General features: G+C 42.3%; 1 protein-coding gene across 1 annotated transcript in view; it reads left to right on the plus strand.

The window, feature by feature from the left end:
- cdkal1 (CDK5 regulatory subunit associated protein 1-like 1) overlaps nucleotides 1–17,922 on the plus strand; it is a 993,836-nt gene that overhangs the window by 462,304 nt on the left and 513,610 nt on the right. The window lies entirely within an intron of this gene.

The raw sequence follows: 17,922 nt of genomic DNA on the forward strand, positions 1-17,922 counted from the left end.
GACTAAGCCATGACCAAAAATGAAACATACCAATTTATGTATTTATTTTACCTTTATTTAACTAGGCAAGTCAGTTAAGAACAAATTCTTATTTACAATGACGGCCTACACCGGCCAAACCCGGACGACACTGGGACAATTGTGCGCCGCCCTATGGGACTCACAATCACAGCCGGTTGTGATACAGCCTGGAATCGAACCAGGGGGTCTGTAGTGACGCCTCAAGCACTGAGATGCAGTGCCTTAGACCACTGCGCCACTCGGGAGCCCAATGCCACGTATGAAAACTTAACCTAATATGCTAACGCCCTAGAGGAGGAATGTATTATGCAAACACTGCTTATCACACATGATCACGTAGGCACTCTCAGGAAACTGACTTTCCTTGTCTAGTTTTCTGTTCCATCTTATTTGGAAATAAAACCTCCATAACTGATAAACGGCTGCACACTATTTGTAAAATACCTCCAAAAATATTGACACCCTTGATAAAAATGAGCAAAAGAAGACTATAAAATAAATCATACAAATACTGAGCAATATTGTATGTTTGAAAACATTTGTAAATTATATTATTTTATACAATTGCTCAGAGAAATACATTTTGATTAACAAGTAATACCTTTTGTTTCTCAAAAAGAAAATTATTGGCACCCCTGTTTCCAATACTCTGGCACCCTCCCCTTGTGGGCAGATACTGGTAGACACTGAGCCTTTTTCTAAAATGTTTTATGAGTTGGAGAACACATTGGGATGGATCTTAGACCATTCACTCCATACAGAATATTTCCAGGTCCTTAACATCCTTCGTCTGCACTTGTGGACTGACCTGTTCAGTTCAAACCACAGATTTTCAATGGGGTTCAAGTCCGGAGACTGAGATGGCCATTGACCTTTACCAAGGGCCACAGGACCAGTGGAAGCAAAATAGCCCCATAACGTCAAAGATGCACCATCATATTTTACCGTAGGTATGAGCTACTTTTCTACATATGCTTCCGTTTTTTTTACGCCAAACTCACCACTGGTGTGCGTGGTCAAAGAGTTCTATTTTCATGCCATCTGACCATAGCACCGCCTGGAGTTTGATCAACAGTATTGGCACTTGGATTGGAACCGGTCAGATTACATTCCTGGTCAAAAGTAGTGCACTATATAGGGAATAGGGTGCATTTGGGACGCAAAATACATATAGTCTTTATTGAGTCCTCTACTAACACAAAGATAAAGATCATGTTTACCAATATGGAGGTTTGGGGGCTGATGATCACTGTTTGAAATGCATTAAAAGACATCTGTAGTTTTATGACTGTGATTACATGGAAACCATTTAGGGCCCAATAATCATTGGGGGGAAGAGATATGACAGAAACCTCTGCAGCAGTACATTAACTACTTACACACACACATATACACGAGTATGAACACAAAAACACACACACACACACATTGACGTTAACTACACATACAATCTCTCTCTCTCTCTCTCTCTCAATGTCTCATTCAATTTTAGGCGTCAAAAGAGAGAGGCTTCCAGCCAGGCAGTAAAATTAAGCCTGTACATTATTTATGCATTCCTGCTCATAAAATGTTAATTTTACTCTTTTAATCTCTGAAGAAACACTTATCTGGTGGAAGCACTTCATTCTGTTTCTAGGCTTGTAGTATTTGTTTACAAAATCAAAATCAAGCTACTGTCGCTGTATGGCGTTTCATATGGTAATTTCAACTATGTTGTGAGCTGCCGCTTGCATTTGACCAGTTGTCTCTGATGAACAGAATGAATGTCAGTGGTCTGTTTGTGATTTCAGTTATAAATTCTAACTAGAGTAATGTTGTAATGTAGCACAGCTAGACCTCGCCATAGGAAACCATTGGACAACTTTTACTTTAATATTACACAGTAGTAGCCAAGCTGCAGCCATAGAGCCTCCATGTACACATTATGATGATGCAGTTACACTGCTGGACCTATTGCTAGACCCTGCTTGACCTAATGCTAGACCCTGCTGGACCTAATGCTAGACCCTGTTGGACCTAATGCTAGACCCTGTTGGACCTAATGCTAGACCCTGTTGGACCTAATGCTAGACCCTGTTGGACCTAATGCTAGACCCTGTTGGACCTAATGCTAGACCCTGTTGGACCTAATGCTAGACCCTGTTGGACCTAATGCTAGACCCTGTTGGACCTAATGCTAGACCCTGTTGGACTTAATGCTAGACCCTGTTGGACCTAATGCTAGACCCTGTTGGACCTAATGCTAGACCCTGTTGGACCTAATGCTAGACCCTGTTGGACCTAATGCTAGACCCTGTTGGACCTAATGCTAGACCCTGTTGGACACTACATTACATTTTAGTCATTTAGCAGACGCTCTTATCCAGAGCGACTTACAGTTAGTGAGTGCATACATTTTAATTTTTTATACTGGAATCGAACCCACAACCCTGGCGTTGCAAATGCCATGCTCTACCAACTGAGCTACCTAATGCTAGACCCTGTTGGACATAAAACTAGACCCTGTTGGAGGAAACCACTGGGCAACTTAGTATTTCCTTTAGTATTAAAGTTATAACCTACAGACCATTTTCATTCTGTAGATATATGAATATGATTACATAAACTCCATAGAACAAGTGGAACTTAACATAGTATGGTATTATATGAATAGAAAGCAAAATCCACTTTAACAAGAGTTACCACTTAATCTGTTTAGTATTTATACTGTAGATACAGTATATGAATAATGATCATATACTGTTCCTATCACGGAACAAGTGGAATATAATTCACTATACTATGGCTGTATATCATTCACTATACTATGGCTTTATATAATTCACTATACTATGGCTTTATATAATTCACTATACTATGGCTGTATATAATTCACTATACTATGGCTGTATATAATTCACTATACTATGGCTGTATATAATTCACTATACTATGGCTGTATATAATTCACTATACTATGGCTGTATATAATTCACTATACTATGGCTTTATATAATTCACTATACTTTGGCTGTATATAATTCACTATACTATGGCTTTATATAATTCACTATACTTTGGCTGTATATAATTCACTATACTATGGCTTTATATAATTCACTATACTATGGCTGTATATAATTCACTATACTATGGCTGTATATAATTCACTATACTATGGCTGTATATAATTCACTATACTATGGCTGTATATAATTCACTATACTATGGCTTTATATAATTCACTATACTATGGCTGTATATAATTCACTATACTATGGCTTTATATAATTCACTATACTATGGCTTTATATAATTCACTATACTATGGCTGTATATAATTCACTATACTATGGCTGTATATAATTCACTATACTTTGGCTGTATATAATTCACTATACTATGGCTTTATATAATTCACTATACTATGGCTGTATATAATTCACTATACTATGGCTGTATATAATTCACTATACTATGGCTTTATATAATTCACTATACTATGGCTGTATATAATTCACTATACTATGGCTGTATATAATTCACTATACTATGGCTGTATATAATTCACTATACTAAGGCTGTATATAATTCACTATACTATGGCTTTATATAATTCACTATACTATGGCTGTATATAATTCACTATACTATGGCTGTATATAATTCACTATATTATGGCTGTATATAATTCACTATACTATGGCTTTATATAATTCACTATACTATGGCTGTATATAATTCACTATACTATGGCTGTATATAATTCACTATACTATGGCTGTATATAATTCACTATACTAAGGCTGTATATAATTCACTATACTATGGCTTTATATAGTTCACTATACTATGGCTTTATATAATTCACTATACTATGGCTGTATATAATTCACTATACTATGGCTTTATATAATTCACTATACTATGGCTGTATATAATTCACTATACTTTGGCTTTATATAATTCACTATACTATGGCTGTATATAATTCACTATACTATGGCTTTATATAATTCACTATACTATGGCTGTATATAATTCACTATACTATGGCTTTATATAATTCACTATACTATGGCTTTATATAATTCACTATACTATGGCTGTATATAATTCACTATACTATGGCTGTATATAATTCACTATACTATGGCTGTATATAATTCACTATACTATGGCTGTATATAATTCACTATACTATGGCTGTATGTAATTCACTATACTATGGCTTTATATAATTCACTATACTATGGCTGTATATAATTCACTATACTATGACTGTATATAATTCACTATACTATGGCTGTATATAATTCACTATACTATGGCTTTATATAATTCACTATACTATGGCTGTATATAATTCACTATACTATGGCTTTATATAATTCACTATACTATGGCTGTATATAATTCACTATACTATGGCTGTATATAATTCACTATACTATGGCTGTATATATGCATTGCAAGGGAAATCCACTTTACCAGGACAAACGTTGACTTGCCTTTTTAAATTCTTTAAAAACATGTTTTCTACTCAACCCCTATTTTTTGGCATGAAACCAAAAATATCTGTCTTTCCATCCATCCAGACTTCCATTAAAGCCATTTCCAGCCCCCTAATATCAAACCCTGCTAGCTGAAAATTAAGTTCCAACAGTTGCTATGCAACTGCACCATCTCTGTAAAGTCTCCTCATTTACCCAGCCAAACCAATATCCCAAAATTAGCCCTCCAATCAGACTGTAGGATTGCTGCAAGCTCCATGATTACATATATCTCTCCCTTGGGCTGGTTACAGGAGATACTGAAATATACTGAAGTATCAGTACAGACAATATAAAGGAGATACTGAAATATACTGAAGTATCAGTACAGACAATATAAAGGAAATACTGAAATATACTGAAGTATCAGTACAGCCAATAGAAAGGAGATACTGAAATATACTGAAGTATCAGTACAGGCAATATAAAGGAGATACTGAAATATACTGAAGTATCAGTACAGGCAATATAAAGGTATACTGAAATATACTGAAGTATCAGTACAGGCAATATAAAGGTATACTGAAATATACTGAAGTATCAGTACAGACAATATAAAGGAGATACTGAAATATCTAACAAGTCCAATATGTATAAAATAGAGTATTATTGAACATTGGCTGGGCCTAAAGCAGTCAGACAGTCAGTCAGTCAGTCAGTCAGTCAGTCAGACAGTCAGTCAGTCAGTCAGTCAGTCAGACAGTCAGTCAGTCAGTCAGTCAGTCAGTCAGTCAGTCAGTCAGTCAGACAGTCAGTCAGACAGTCAGTCAGTCAGTCAGTCAGTCAGTCAGTCAGTCAGTCAGTCAGTCAGTAAGGACCTTATACTTTTACGTCTCTTACTAAGATAAAGTTGATGTCCCACTATGAGAAAACGTTCCCACAGTCATAGAAGTCATGTAGAGAATTAGGAGGTGGTATCATAATGTAGACCCTACACAGTGAGAGGAGGTGGTTACACTATGTAGACCCTACACAGTGAGAGGAGGTGGTTACACTATGTAGACCCTACACAGTGAGAGGAGGTGGTTACAGTCTGTAGACCCTACACAGTGAGAGGAGGTGGTTACACTATGTAGACCCTACACAGTGAGAGGAGGTGGTTACACTATAGACCCTACACAGTGAGAGGAGGTGGTTACACTATGTAGACCCTACACAGTGAGAGGAGGTGGTTACACTATAGACCCTACACAGTGAGAGGAGGTGGTTACACTATGTAGACCCTACACAGAGAGAGGAGGTGGTTACAGTATGTAGACCCTACACAGTGAGAGGAGGTGGTTACACTATGTAGACCCTACACAGTGAGAGGAGGTGGTTACACTATGTAGACCCTACACAGTGAGAGGAGATGGTTACAGTCTGTAGACCCTACACAGTGAGAGGAGGTGGTTACACTATGTAGACCCTACACAGAGAGAGGAGGTGGTTACACTATGTAGACCCTACACAGTGAGAGTAGGTGGTTACACTATGTGGACCCTACACAGTGAGAGGAGGTGGTTACAGTATCTGGACCCTACACAGTGAGAGGAGGTGGTTACACTATGTAGACCCTACACAGTGAGAGGAGGTGGTTACACTATGTAGACCCTACACAGTGAGAGGAGGTGGTTACACTATGTAGACCCTACACAGTGAGAGGAGGTGGTTACACTATGTAGACCCTACACAGTGAGAGGAGGTGGTTACACTATGTAGACCCTACACAGTGAGAGGAGGTGGTTACACTATGTAGACCCTACACAGTGAGAGGAGGTGGTTACAGTCTGTAGACCCTACACAGTGAGAGGAGGTGGTTACACTATGTGGACCCTACACAGTGAGAGGAGGTGGTTACACTATGTAGACCCTACACAGTGAGAGGAGGTGGTTACAGTATGTAGACCCTACACAGTGAGAGGAGGTGGTTACACTATGTAGACCCTACACAGTGAGAGGAGGTGGTTACACTATGTAGACCCTACACAGTGAGAGGAGGTGGTTACACTATAGACCCTACACAGTGAGAGGAGGTGGTTACACTATGAAGACCCTACACAGAGAGAGGAGGTGGTTACAGTATGTAGACCCTACACAGTGAGAGGAGGTGGTTACACTATGTAGACCCTACACAGTGAGAGGAGGTGGTTACACTATGTAGACCCTACACAGTGAGAGGAGGTGGTTACAGTCTGTAGACCCTACACAGTGAGAGGAGGTGGTTACACTATGTATACCCTACACAGTGAGAGGAGGTGGTTACACTATGTAGACCCTACACAGTGAGAGGAGGTGGTTACACTATGTAGACCCTACACAGAGAGAGGAGGTGGTTACACTATGTAGACCCTACACAGTGAGAGGAGGTGGTTACACTATGTAGACCCTACACAGTGAGAGGAGGTGGTTACACTATAGACCCTACACAGTGAGAGGAGGTGGTTACACTATGTAGACCCTACACAGTGAGAGGAGGTGGTTACACTATGTAGACCCTACACAGTGAGAGGAGGTGGTTACACTATGAAGACCCTACACAGAGAGAGGAGGTGGTTACAGTATGTAGACCCTACACAGTGAGAGGAGGTGGTTACACTATGTAGACCCTACACAGTGAGAGGAGGTGGTTACACTATGAAGACCCTACACAGAGAGAGGAGGTGGTTACAGTATGTAGACCCTACACAGTGAGAGGAGGTGGTTACACTATGTAGACCCTACACAGTGAGAGGAGGTGGTTACAGTCTGTAGACCCTACACAGTGAGAGGAGGTGGTTACACTATGTAGACCCTACACAGAGAGAGGAGGTGGTTACACTATGTAGACCCTACACAGTGAGAGGAGGTGGTTACACTATGTATACCCTACACAGTGAGAGGAGATGGTTACAGTCTGTAGACCCTACACAGTGAGAGGAGGTGGTTACACTATGTAGACCCTACACAGTGAGAGGAGGTGGTTACAGTATGTAGACCCTACACAGTGAGAGGAGGTGGTTACACTATGTAGACCCTACACAGTGAGAGGAGGTGGTTACACTATGAAGACCCTACACAGAGAGAGGAGGTGGTTACAGTATGTAGACCCTACACAGTGAGAGGAGGTGGTTACACTATGTAGACCCTACACAGTGAGAGGAGGTGGTTACAGTCTGTAGACCCTACACAGTGAGAGGAGGTGGTTACACTATGTAGACCCTACACAGTGAGAGGAGGTGGTTACACTATGTAGACCCTACACAGTGAGAGGAGGTGGTTACACTATGTAGACCCTACACAGTGAGAGGAGGTGGTTACACTATGTAGACCCTACACAGAGAGAGGAGGTGGTTACACTATGTAGACCCTACACAGTGAGAGGAGGTGGTTACACTATGTATACCCTACACAGTGAGAGGAGATGGTTACAGTCTGTAGACCCTACACAGTGAGAGGAGGTGGTTACACTATGTAGACCCTACACAGTGAGAGGAGGTGGTTACACTATGTAGACCCTACACAGTGAGAGGAGGTGGTTACAGTCTGTAGACCCTACACAGAGAGAGGAGGTGGTTACAGTATGTAGACCCTACACAGTGAGAGGAGGTGGTTACACTATAGACCCTACACAGTGAGAGGAGGTGGTTACACTATGTAGACCCTACACAGTGAGAGGAGATGGTTACAGTCTGTAGACCCTACACAGTGAGGGGAGGTGGTTACACTATGTAGACCCTACACAGTGAGAGGAGGTGGTTACAGTCTGTAGACCCTACACAGTGAGAGGAGGTGGTTACAGTCTGTAGACCCTACACAGTGAGAGGAGGTGGTTACACTATGTGGACCCTACACAGTGAGAGGAGGTGGTTACACTATGTAGACCCTACACAGTGAGAGGAGGTGGTTACAGTATCTGGACCCTACACAGTGAGAGGAGGTGGTTACACTATGTAGACCCTAAACAGTGAGAGGAGGTGGTTACACTATGTAGACCCTACACAGTGAGAGGAGGTGGTTACACTATAGACCCTACACAGTGAGAGGAGGTGGTTACACTATGTAGACCCTACACAGTGAGAGGAGGTGGTTACACTATAGACCCTACACAGTGAGAGGAGGTGGTTACACTATGTAGACCCTACACAGTGAGAGGAGGTGGTTACAGTCTGTAGACCCTACTTATTCATTTCCATATGTGCTTTATGTTGTTTAATGTAAATCCATACCAGTAGTGGAGTTCAAGTCCACCCTGAAAAATAGCACACACTTTACAGATTGATTTCATTATCCTCCACTAGAAACCATATGAAGTAGACCTGTTAAGCATCTTACTGGGTCAGTTGGTCAGTGGAACAAAGCACACATGCCTTATTCTGGTGATGGATCCTACATGACTTAATCCATGTACATGTGAGTTGATTGTAAAGAAGGTTTATGATGTATCCTACATGACTTAATCCATGTACATGTGAGTTGATTGTAAAGTAGGTTTATGATGTTTCCTACATGACTTAATCCATGTACATGTGAGTTGATTGTAAAGTAGGTCTATGCAGAGCCCTACAGTATATAGAGATGTGTACGTACTAAAGTATCTGTCTCTCTCACACTTTTCAAAAGGGGAATTGGCACCGCTGTATGTACTTAGCTAATACTCAGCACTTTAACATATCAAAATAATATTTGAACACATCATTTATTTCGCTCCATACTTTTCCAAAGTCCTACGTTACAGTACAATAGGCCACATTAAAATTATGCAGACGGTATTGGTTCCATTCCAACGATATAAAAAGTGAGAGGAGATTTCGACTGTGCCTGGGGCTGATAGACTGAAGTGCAGACACGCCGGCTAGCAAAAGCAGCAAAGATTATCCTCTGTTATGCTGTTGGCTCTATGATAAAGCATTGAAGCCATCACACTGTGTAATAAGTGACTGAAGAGCTGGGACACGCTTAGAATCTCAAGGCAGCCTCCTTCTCTTGATAAGATTGTACGCCACCGACCTCCATCAGGCATCGAACGTTACAATACTGCCCTGGAAATGGTGCCGAACGCAGAGGATAAATTCATTCTGATCATACACCTTGCTCAATTTCAATCAGACTGTCTGCAGACTGGGAGCAAAGGAGAGCGAGAAGGATAGAGAGATGGCGAGAGGAGGGAGAGCGGTTTCTCTGATGAAAGGTTCACTTCATCTTAAAGCCTCAGTCTGTTTCCTTCCTTTCCTCAGTCCCAAATGGATCCCTATTCCCTATGAAGTGCACTACTTTTGACCAGGGCCCATAGCCAAAGTAGTACTCTTTGTAGGGAATAGGGTGCCATTTGGGATGCAACCTCTATGATGGTTTAAAACAGTTTACCAACAGCCAGGAAATCTGTTTAGGGCGGCAGGTAGCTTAGTGGTTAAGAGCGTTGTGCCAGTAACCGAAAGGTCGCTGGTTCTAATCCCGAGCCGACTAGGTGAAAAATCTGTCGATGTGCCCTTAAGCAAGGCACTTAACCCTAAATGCTCCTGTAAGTCGCTCTGGATAAGAGCGTCTGCTAAATGACTAAAATGTAATGTAATGTAAATGTCTTATTTGCCCAACTCTGTGAACTGTGGAGTGTTGCATGGATGGAATGGTACGTAACCTATCAATTCACTAAATGGGACTGAATTCTGTTATTTTAGGGTTCAGCACTTTTCAGGGTTCCACAAATGGTGTCAAGGCACAACATTTAACTTACCTCAGGTGTCTTACAACCATTGCATGTGTACTGTATCATTAATGCTTTTATAACATAAACAAAGAAAGAGAAATTACCAAATTACAGTGAAGTTATCAATTATACTTTTTTAATGTGAAGGTCTTTCTCAAGACAAGTCCCTATAGCATTGTTCAGCAGCTGTCCTGTTGCATTGAGACTTGTCTTGAGAAAGGTTACAGCAGAAATGAGGACTATGAAAAGTCATTTTATGCTCCCCTGTTACTGGGCCTTGTTCTCATTAAAACTGATTAGATGGAAATGGACAGAGATGTACCACTGTGGAAGAAATTGCATATGTATTGATCACATGTTTCACATGGAGCACGGCTGTGGGAAAACACTTCATCTTCAGATCATGTAATTTCTCACACTTGTAGAGATGTGTAACGCCACCCTCCGTCAGTTCTTGCCACTTCTGTTACTACCTGCTATGGAAGGGGCTCGATCTTCCGCAGGGACAACAACATCACAGATGCAGAGAGAGCGAGAGAGAGCGAGAGAGAGCGAGAGAGAGAGAGAGAGAGAGAGAGAAAGAGAGAGAGAGAGAGAGAGAGGGAGAGAGGGAGAGAGAGAGAGGGAGAGACAGAGAGAAAGAGAGAGAGAGAGCAGGAGAGAGAGAGAGAGGGGAGAGAAGGGGGAGAGAGAGACAGAGATGGAGAGAGAAAGAGAGAGAGAGAGCAGGAGAGAGAGAGGGAGAGAGGGAGAGAGAGAGAGAGAGAGGGAGAGAGGGAGAGACAGAGAGAAAGAGAGAGAGAGAGCAGGAGAGAGAGAGAGGGGAGAGAAGGGGGAGAGAGAGACAGAGATGGAGAGAGAAAGAGAGAGAGAGCAGGAGAGAGAGAGCAGGAGAGAGATAGAGAGAGAGAGAGAGAGAGAGAGGGGGGGGGGGGGAGAAAGAGAGTGGGAGTGTGTTTATGAGAAAGAGCTGTCATTTCTCCATGCAGGCAGCTGTGTTCAGTTGATTTCCACTGGGTGTAGGAGGAGTAGCAGCCACACACACACATCCACCCCCCACCTCACTTATACACACATAGGCATGCTAAACACAGCCTACACACTCCTCTCCTGTAGCTGCGGTTGGTTCTTAGCCTCACAGCAGCTTCCTGCCTTCACAACCCCTGCTAACTTAACTTCCTGCCTTCACAACCCCTGCTAACTTAACTTCCTGCCTGCTCCTAGCCTCACAGCAGCAGTCTGCCTTCACAACCCGTGCTAGCAGGGGTTGTGAAGGCAGGAAGCTAAGCTAGCACGGGTTGTGAAGGTAGGAAGCTAGGCTAGCAGGGGTTGTGAAGTTAGGAAATTAAGCTAGCAGGGGTTGTGAAGGCAGGAAGCTAAGCTAGCAGGGGTTGTGAAAGCAGACTGCTGCTTTGAGGCTAAGAGCAGGCAGGAAGTTAAGCTAGCAGGGGTTGTGAAGGCAGGAAGTTAGGCTAGCAGGGGTTGTGAAGGTAGGAAGCTAAGCTAGCAGGGGTTGTGAAGATAGTAAGTTAAGCTAGCAAGGGTTGTGAAGGTAGGAAGTTAAGCTAGCAGGGGTTGTGAAGGTAGGAAGCTAGGCTAGCAGGGGTTGTGAAGGTAGGAAGCTAAGCTAGCAGGGGTTGTGAAGGCAGGAAGCTAAGCTAGCACGGGTTGTGAAGGTAGGAAGCTAAGCTAGCAGGGGTTGTGAAGGTAGGAAGTTAAGCTAGCAGGGGTTGTGAAGGCAGGAGTATATTGACATTTAGGCATGTTGTTCTGCTCAGCCATCTACATTATCTATAATAACACTAGCTAGGACCATTGTTACCTACTGTATTGTTCCAGCCACCACCTCTACATTATCTATAATAACATTAGCTAGGACCATTGTTACCTACTGTGCTGTTCCAGCCACCTTGTCTACTGTGAGTCTTCTATTGTACCTTTCACTATCCATAATGATGATGACATTAGGAGCATTAATCATCCACCTAGGCAACTCTGCTGTTCATGATCCATAATGACATTAGGAGCATTAATCATCCACCTAGGCAACTCTGCTGTTCATGATCCATAATGACATTAGGAGCATTAATCATCCACCTAGGCAACTCTGCTGTTCATGATCCATAATGACATTAGGAGCATTGTTCAGTCAGCTAGTGGATCTTTCTCTCTCCATAATGATAATGACAGCATTGTTCAGTCAGCTAGCGGATATTTCTCTCCCCATAATGATAATGACAGCATTGTTCAGTCAGCTAGTGGATATTTCTCTCTCCATAATGATTATGACAGCATTGTTCAGTCAGCTAGTGGATCTTTCTCTCTCCATAATGATAATGACAGCATTGTTCAGTCAGCTAGTGGATCTTTCTCTCTCCATAATGATAATGACAGCATTGTTCAGTCAGCTAGTGGATATTTCTCTCCCCATAATGATTATGACAGCATTGTTCAGTCAGCTAGTGGATCTTTCTCTCTCCATAATGATAATGACAGCATTGTTCAGTCAGCTAGCGGATATTTCTCTCCCCATAATGATTATGACAGCATTGTTCAGTCAGCTAGCGGATATTTCTCTCTCCATAATGATTATGACAGCATTGTTCAGTCAGCTAGTGGATATTTCTCTCTCCATAATGATTATGACAGCATTGTTCAGTCAGCTAGTGGATATTTCTCTCCCCATAATGATTATGACAGCATTGTTCAGTCAGCTAGTGGATCTTTCTCTCTCCATAATGATAATGACAGCATTGTTCAGTCAGCTAGTGGATATTTCTCTCCCCATAATGATTATGACAGCATTGTTCAGTCAGCTAGCGGATATTTCTCTCCCCATAATGATTATGACAGCATTGTTCAGTCAGCTAGTGGATATTTCTCTCTCCATAATGATAATGACAGCATTGTTCAGTCAGCTAGTGGATATTTCTCTCCCCATAATGATTATGACAGCATTGTTCAGTCAGCTAGCGGATATTTCTCTCCCCATAATGATTATGACAGCATTGTTCAGTCAGCTAGTGGATCTTTCTCTCTCCATAATGATTATGACAGCATTGTTCAGTCAGCTAGCGGATATTTCTCTCCCCATAATGATTGTGACAGCATTGTTCAGTCAGCTAGTGGATATTTCTCTCCCCATAATGATTATGACAGCATTGTTCAGTCAGCCAGTGGATATTTCTCTCCCCATAATGATTGTGACAGCATTGTTCAGTCAGCTAGCGGACTCCATACTGGAGTGTTGCTGATCCTGTTTAAGTGACTTCAGATTGTGATGATAGCGGCGTCTCAAATGGCATCCCTATATACTGCTCTGGTCAAAAGTAGTGCACTATGTTCGGGAAGAGGATGCCATTTGGGTTGCAGGCGATGTGTCTGTTATGGCTCAGTGCTTCCTCAGCTCAGTCGTCTCAGTCACATCTTCTAACTGCCTACTGGAGTGACAGATGAGGCAGTGCAGACAGTGGCCTTTTCTCAATTGGATTTGCTCAACTCCTCTCTCCTCCCTGGCCTCCTTTTGAAAAAGGACAAAGGTAATCGAGGAGAGGTGGCGAGGAGAGGAAAATGCGCTTATATGAAATGAGACTCTCCTCCCAATGGCGCGTCATCAGGCAAATGACGTTTACAGGGTGGAATCCCAAAATAAATGTATAAAGTGATCAAAACCAATGTAGCTAGTTGTGAAGACATTCAAAATGTTGAATAGCATATCGTTTTTAAACGTTGGCATGCTTTTCTCCTTCAATAAAACTATAGCTGATTCAAAGGGGGTGTGGAAGATTTCAGAACTCTTCCACAAAGGACTCAGGTAGGTTGCACTTATGCTTCCTGGCCAAAGGGAGGCTATTGAGGAGGGGAGGACTGTCTTCTGTTTTCCTACTAACGAATTGACACCTTCCTCGACCACTCAACCACATCGGTTTCCAGGTCACGGAGGAGAGATGACGGAGGAGAGAGGACGGAGGATGGACTTTCGTCCAAATGAGAAAAGGCCATTGTCATGAAAACAACAATGCCCATGTTTGATTGAGTGGCTGACGTCACGGTTTTGCGTCACGGTAGAAGGATTACTTTATCCTATCCCAGGTATTCCTTAAAGAGGTGGGGTTTCAAATGTCTCCGGAAGGTGGTGAGTGACTCCGCTGTCCTGGCGTCGTGAGGGAGCTTGTTCCACCATTGGGGTGCCAGAGCAGCGAACAGTTTTGACTGGGCTGAGCGGGAGCTATGCTTCCGCAGAGGAAGGGGAGCCAGCAGGCCAGAGGTGGATGAACGCAGTGCCCTCGTTTGGGTGTAGGGACTGATCAGAGCCTGAAGGTACGGAGGTGCCGTTCCCCTCACAGCTCCGTAGGCAAGCACCATGGTCTTGTAGCAGATGCGAGCTTCAACTGGAAGCCAGTGGAGTGTGCGGAGGAGCGGGGTGACGTGAGAGAACTTGGGAAGGTTGAACACCAGACGGGCTGCGGCATTCTGGATGAGTTGTAGGGGTTTAATGGCACAGGCAGGGAGCCCAGCCAACAGCGAGTTGCAGTAATCCAGACGGGAGATGACAAGTGCCTGGATTAGGACCTGTGCCGCTTCCTGTGTAAGGCAGGGTCGTACTCTCCGAATGTTGTAGAGCATGAACCTACAGGATCGGGTCACCGCCTTGATGTTAGCGGAGAACGACAGGGTGTTTGTCCAGGGTCACGCCAAGGCTCTTCGCACTCTGGGAGGAGGACACAACGGAGTTGTCAACCGTCAACCGTGATACCAACTGAGCTACATCACTGCCGGCCATTCCCTCCCCTACCCTGGACGACGCTGGGCCAATTGTGCGCCGCCCCATGGCTCATGACACAGAGCAGTTATGGAGGAGTGTTCTGGCTCCTCTATAAAGATTAGATAGGGTGTGTCCCCCAAATTGCACTCTATTTCCTACATGGTGCACTATGTTTGACCAGAGCTCCATGAGCCCTGGTGAAAAGAAGTAGTGCACTATAAAGAGAGCAGGGTGCCATTTGGGATGCACTCTCTATCTAATCTATTGATCTATGTGTTGGATACCGACTGTAGTGCTAATGTTAATCACATTGATGTAAAATAGATGATCTATGGCGCGTCCTCTCTGTTTAGCGCGTAGATAATCACACAATAGACTAGATGTTGATTCATATTAGAACTGAAGGCTGTAGCGAAGATCAGAAACTCTGTCAAACGGAGAGATACGGTGCATCTCAAATGGCACCCTATTCCCTATATAATCCACTACTTTTGAACAGGACCCATAGGGCTCTGGTGAAAAATAGTTCACTTTATATTAGGGAATAGGGTGCCATTTGAGACCCAGTGATAGTGCATTGATGCAGTTCTTTAAGTTTAAAAGGACACTGAACACATTGAAATGAGACATGACACTATTTAGGAGTTGGATTAATAATATAGCACCGACCTAGACATTCACCTCTACCGTTCACTATTTCAAGTATTTTTCTGTTACTAATACTGTAAATAAAGTATTCATGATTGCAATTTGCATCTGTTTAAGTCCCTAACACACTAATGATTTCATAAAAACACATTTCATTTAACACCTTGGCGGATTTCCATTCACATTACCATTCACAGCGGTCACATTTTAAATCTTTCTTTCTGTGAATGTTTTAAATATTTATTTCATTTGCTGAATGCTTTCGAACTGCAGCCGACTTTGATGGCCCTCAGTACAGTTGATAAAAAAAAGTTTCAGAAGCCATTTAGAAAAGTTATTAAGCCAAAAGTCTTTGTTATTAATTGAGATAATTTCAATATTCAAAAGTAATGAAACGATCCCACTAATTAAAGAGGAAATGCCATTCTGTAAATGAAAGCAGCTATGCTTGAATAATTCAATGAGTATCGTACTAGACTAGAGAATAACTTTGTTTTCATGTTGGGGATTATGCTGTTCCACAGTAGAAGTGTTTTGGGGCTACAGCAGTACTTAGTTGTCATCAGTAAATTGCATAGAAATAAGAAGTCACCCTAACTCTAACCCTAACATTACCTCCCCTAACTCTAACCCTAATCCTAACATTACCTCCCCTAACTCTAACCCTAACATTACCTCCCCTAACTCTAACCCTAATCCTAACATTACCTCCCCTTAACCCTAACCCTAACATTACCTCCCCTAACTCTAACCCTAATCCTAACATTACCTCCCCTAACTCTAACCCTAATCCTAACATTACCTCCCCTTAACCCTAACCCTAACATTACCTCCCCTAACTCTAACCCTAATCCTAACATTACCTCCCCTAACCCTAATCCTAACATTACCTCCCTAACTCTAACCCTAATCCTAACATTACCTCCCCTAACCCTAACATTACCTACATAACTCTAACCCTAATCCTAACATTACCTCCCCTAACCCTAATCCTAACATTACCTCCCCTAACCCTAATCCTAACATTACCTCCCCTAACTCTAAACCTAATCCTAACATTACCTCCCCTAACCCTAATCCTAACATTACCTCCACTAACTCTAACCCTAATCCTAACATTACCTCCCCTAACTCTAACCCCAATCCTAACATTACCTCCCCTAACCCTAATCCTAACATTACCTCCCCTAACTCTAACCCTAATCCTAACTTTACCTCCCCCAACTCTAACCCTAATCCTAACATTACCTCCCCTAACGCTAACCCTAATCCTAACATTACCTCCCCTAACTCTAACCCTAACCCTAATCCTAACATTACCTCCCCTAACTCTAACCCTAATCCTAACATTACCTCCCCTAAACCTAATCCTAACATTACCTCCCCTAACGCTAACCCTAATCCTAACATTACCTCCCCTAACTCTAACCCTAATCCTAACATTACCTCCCCTAACGCTAACCCTAATCCTAACATTACCTCCCCTAAACCTAATCCTAACATTACCTCCCCTAACGCTAACCCTAATCCTAACATTACCTCCCCTAACGCTAACCATAATCCTAACATTACCTCCCCTAACTCTAACTCTAACCCTAATCCTAACATTACCTCCCCTAACCCTAATCGTAAATATAACAGATTTCAATCTGTATGCATAATCATAACCTTCTGATCTGCTGGTTTTGGATACACCTCTAAACTATTATCATCACTTGACAGAACACAATACTTAATAGACTGAATATTGCATACGGGACTACCCACCTTAAAGGACCTAAATGTCAACCCAAGTTCAATATCATTAGTATTTATAGTTGAACAGCAGATACATCTAACAACCCCATTACCATTTCCCTTCATCATCAGCCCAGTTAATAAACCTATATATAGCTAATACCATAAGGGTCTGGCTAATACCATAAGGGTCTAGCTAATACCATAAGGGTCTAGCTAATAGCATAAGGGTCTGGCTAATACCATAAGGGTCTAGCTAATAGCATAAGGGTCTAGCTAATACCATAAGGGTCTGGCTAATAGCATAAGGGTCTGGCTAATACCATAAGGGTCTAGCTAATACCATAAGGGTCTAGCTAATAGCATAAGGGTCTAGCTAATAGCATAAGGGTCTAGCTAATAGCATAAGGGTCTGGCTAATACCATAAGGGTCTAGCTAATAGCATAAGGGTCTGGCCAATAGCATAAGGGTCTGGCTAATAGCATAAGGGTCTAGCTAATAGCATAAGGGTCTGGCTAATACCATAAGGGTCTAGCTAATAGCATAAGGGTCT

This window comes from Coregonus lavaretus (assembly GCF_964263955.1).
Source record: "Coregonus lavaretus genome assembly, chromosome: 3".
NCBI classification, from domain to species: domain Eukaryota; kingdom Metazoa; phylum Chordata; class Actinopteri; order Salmoniformes; family Salmonidae; genus Coregonus; species Coregonus lavaretus.